The 4,567-nt window shown below is 46.9% G+C and overlaps 1 non-coding gene across 1 annotated transcript; it reads left to right on the top strand.

Annotated features, from left to right (window-relative positions):
* Window positions 1-240: 240 nt before the first annotated feature.
* LOC130842894 (U6 spliceosomal RNA) lies at window positions 241-344 on the top strand. Its single transcript, XR_009050626.1, has one exon. It is a non-coding gene; the product is annotated as a U6 spliceosomal RNA (small nuclear RNA).
* The last annotated feature ends 4,223 nt before the right edge of the window (window positions 345-4,567 follow it).

The raw sequence follows: 4,567 nt of genomic DNA, 5'->3' as shown, positions 1-4,567 counted from the left end.
GGGGTCCCATATCAAGGAGTCCCAGAAAAGTCTCTTCTGCATCCTCTGACCATTTTATTCGCTCAAGTTCATATGGTCTTGGGCCTCCAGCAGGGGTCAGTCCTTATCTTGATTATATTGCAGGATCACTGCCCCAGGTAATTGGAGATCTCTAGCCATCTTTGCCTTCCAGAGTTTAAAATTCCTCCATACAAGGGTAAGTAAAGCAGACTTATTTAGGGCCCTTCATCACAGGCGCTGGTGCTCACTTCAGCAGCACAGACACTAAAACTGGAACAACACAGAGATTAGCATGGCCCGTGTGCAACAGTGACATGCAAATTCGTGAAGCTTTCCATATTTAAATATATATATATTTATGTCATATAAATATATGTACTTTGAGACTTCCCCTGTGACTTAGGGATATACATACACATACACACATACATATCAGGGCTCTCATCAGTCCACAAAACTTCTGAGAGTGCTGGATTATGGCCTTTGTTTTGACCTCATAAATGTCTGCCTTATTCATCTCATTTCTAAATAATCATTGAGGGGATTTCCCTGGTGGCATGGTGGTTAAGAATCCACCTGCCAATTCAGAGGACATGGGTTTCATCCCTGGTCTGGGAAGATCCTACATGCCGTGGAGCAACGAAGCCCATGCGCCACAACAACTGAGCCTGCACTCTACAGCCTGCAAGCCACGACTACTGAAGCCCATGAGCCTAGAGCCTGTGCTCCACAACAAGAGAAGCCACGGCAATGTCCGCGCGCCACAACCAAGAGTAGCCCCTGTTCACCACAACTAGAGAAAGCCCTGGCACAGCAACAAAGACCCAACGCAGCCTAAATAAATAAATAAATAAAAATAAATGTGAAGATGATAAATCTAATGTTTAAAATAAATAAATAAAATAATCACTGAAAGATTTCCATGCTGCTGGGATGAGCCCCATGCCCCCCCCACCCCCCTTTGTTTGCCCCCAGTCCCTCATGACTCATTCAAACCATCTTCACTGTGGATTGTTCCAGTATCATTTTCCCCTAAGACTAGGGTCTGTCGCTCAGACCAGCTGTAATCCAAGCTTGGCCCAATCTCAGGATCTGCCCCAACACTCTTTTGCTTTCATTTTAGCTATCACAGATAACAATAGCCAAGGCAGAGCTTATTTCGCTTATTTCTTGTTACTTTGCATTTCCTTATGCGTCCAGTGAATCAGTGCCTTGGGAGTGGATTCTCTCATTTCTAAATTCCGTTATTGGCTTTTGCCTCCAGTAACTGCTCCCGGCATAGCCGCAGTTCTGTACCATGGTGAACACGTGGCCCTCCAGGAATGAAAACTTCATCATACCACACCCTCTTACCCAATTCCTAGACATAGTGAGCGACTCCCCTGCCAGCACGCCTTCCACACTCAAACCAACCAGTCCAGAGCCCACAGCACCCCCTTTACACCCTGGGTCACTCTCTGGCCTCCCTGCTCACCCCACAGCCAGTTAACAGACAGCTCTGGACAGCCCACAGAAATCATTCAAATTAGCCAATTCTAAGCCTACTTACCCCACCTCACCCATTCCTTCCTGCAGAAACCACAATACAGGCTTTTGCCCATACGTCCCCCTCTTCCTCCTTCGGCCTCTTGACCAACCCTGGTTCGTCCCCGTGGGGTCCTTCACGGCCTGGCGCGCCTCCAGTTTCTAGGGAACTGTGAGTATAAACTTCTTCCTTTATGACGGTCACTTCCAGTCTGTGTGTCTTACAATACCGGATTAAAGCAAATCCCAGGAACTCTTACAATTGGAGCAGATGGCTACAAACTGCCCTGGGCTTACTAACTTCAGCAGGCAGCAGCAATTGACAGGAAGGCACAGCTGGTTGTTGGCTGTTGCGTCATGTTGGTTTCTGTGGGGTGTTTCTAGGGATTCTCCACCTAAACTGTGGATCCTGAAAAGCTGAGTTCTCCCTGAGCTGCTGCCTAGGCTACATACAGTGTCAAGCGTCTGAGACCGAGTGCTGATGGGCACCTTTCTCCATGTAGGTGAAGCACCCAGGCTCCAGGACAGAGTGCCTAGGGGTGTATAGGTAATTAGCTACATTAGTTTCTCGGAAAGGTCCCCACAGGGGACAAGGAGTGACTACCCTCCTGGTGCCATGAGATAAGTCTGGTCCACTGACCAGGCAGCGCTGACCATCGGTGGCACCGCCTGAGTCATTTATTGAAAGTGTCTGGGATGTTATGTGTTCCTGGGACACCTGATAAACCAACTCCCCCTTTCCCTTTGAGCCTTGCTGAGTCAAAATTCTGGCCTGTCCTGTGGCGTGGTGGGAGAGGACGCCACTGCCCGTCCCTCATGTGTCACAGGCCATTCACAGGGTCATTGTGACAGTGTCCTCCTCAAGGCACCATGACACCCTACGAATGTCATTGTCCAGGTGACAAACCTCTCTGCTGTTGTCTGCTTGCTACTGCCACCCTTTGTCCTCTGACCCAGTGGGATGTCAGGGGCCATCCCTGGAGACCAGTGGCTCAGTGTTTAATGAAACGGGGGAAAGGACAGGAACGTCAGGGTCCGGCTTTCCCCAAGCCCCTGAGGCTGGAGCCTAATGAATATTCATAGGCAGTAAGACTGGCCTGAGAAAGGTGTGATGATCAGGGATCCGGATCTCTCAGGAATGAGGTGTGGGTTACACCACAGGTAAGCCAGCAAGACCTGTTAAGGTGAGGGCTGAGGCTGGGGAAAATGTACAGTGGATACTGGAAGAAGGTGAGGATGGAAACTGGCTGCAGCCCTGAGACCAACCGCAGCTACGGTGAGTATAGTTTGTCTCACTAACCTTCCTTTTCTAAGTTACCCTCCTGCCAAGACAAGAGGCTGACAGGAGCCATGGAGGAGGTCCTTCCTGAGCCTGGAGATCTGTGTGGCACAACAGGCAGTCTGTCATGGCTGTGAGTGTGTACTGGTTGGAGGGTGTGAACAGGGTCCTGCCTCTCCCTCTGCGGACCCACTGCCGTGCTTTCTTTCTCTAAAGCCACACTTCGCGTCCCTGAGCCAAAGTCTGAGCACAAGACTTTGGGTAGAAAGGCAGGCCCATTCAAGCAAGATGTGGGAGGCTTCCTTGGCTTGAGAACTCTTCTAATGCTTGACTAAAGCTTTCTTGGAACCCTGCTGCAGCCTGAGACCTCCCCACTCGGTTCTTCATTCTTCCCTCTCTCTGTGCACAGGTGTCTGGCCAACATCTTGGTCTGAAGGCTCTCCCTACCTTCTCCTGCTCCCTGTGCTAAAAAATCTCCAGCTTATCTGAACCAGTCTTGGCATCTGCTTCTCAGTGACCCAAACAAACGCAGATGTGTTCCCTCTTTCTGATGCAGGATACTGGGGACTGCCACTGCACTGTGATCTCCATCTGTTTGGTTTCTGTGGCCACCTCACAACAACTTATTCCAAACTCAGACAATATAAAGGGGCATTATTTGTTGGACTCTCCAACCTCAACAATATTTAAGGAAATTTAAAACGTTTAATACTTTTTGCTATAAAGTTCTTGTGCACTTTTTGGTTAGATGTTATAATTTTTTTTCCTGCTCTTATTATTGTGTTATCTTTTCTAGTTGGTTATTGCTGGTGTTGAGAAATGCTTTTGATATTTAGAAATTGATCTTGTATCTGGCAACTCTCTTATGAATTCTATGACCATATTTTATGTTTTCTATATGGTTGACCACATCATTTGCAAATAATGACAGTTTTATCTTTACCTTTCCATACTTTTTTACTACTTAGTTCCTTCTTTTTTCTTCTTATGTTGGCCAGAACTTCCATTACCATGTTGAACTGTCTTGGTATTGCTGGCATCCTTTTTTATTCCCAGCCTACTAAGAATGACTCTGACTTTGTTAAACATGATGTTTGCTATAGGTTTTTATTAAATAGCCTTAGCAATGTTAAGGAAATTCCTCTCCATTCCTTCTCTCTCTCTCTCTTTTTTTTTGGGGGGGGGGGGCTGCTTTGGGTCTTCGTTGCTGCATGAGAGCTTTCTCTAGTTGCAGCCAGTGGGGGGGCTACTCTTTGTTGTACTGCATGGGCTTCTCATTGCGGTGGCTTCTCTTGTTGCGGAACATGGGCTCTAGAGCGCAGGCTCAGTAGTCGTGGTGCACGAGCTTAGTTGCTCCAGGGCATGTGGGATCTTCCCAGACCAGGGATTGAACCTGTGTCCCCTGCATTGGCAGGTGGATTTTTAACCGCCGTGTCACCAGGTAAGTCCCTTTTTGTTTGTTTTTAAAAATAAAAACTTTTTTCTTCAATCAAAGAAGAAAAAATACATTTTCTCCTTTAGGTCACTAATTACATGAGTTACACAGATACATGTTTAGTCAGGATACAGTGTTATTATTAATACACTACATGATTTAGATAATGTGTCAGACACAGCTAGCTTGTCCTTTAAATTTATTTTCTCTTTCTTCTGTAGGAATGTGATCTCCCAAATTTTTGGTGGATGCATGAATTCCGCCTAAGGAAAACTATATTTCCCAGTTTCCCTCACAACTAGATACGGCCATGTGACTAAGTTCCAGCC

This window comes from Hippopotamus amphibius, chromosome 1 (genome assembly GCF_030028045.1).
Source record: "Hippopotamus amphibius kiboko isolate mHipAmp2 chromosome 1, mHipAmp2.hap2, whole genome shotgun sequence".
NCBI classification, from domain to species: domain Eukaryota; kingdom Metazoa; phylum Chordata; class Mammalia; order Artiodactyla; family Hippopotamidae; genus Hippopotamus; species Hippopotamus amphibius.
Note: the sequence above shows the minus strand (reverse complement) of the source record. Positions and strands in the feature narration are given on the sequence as shown.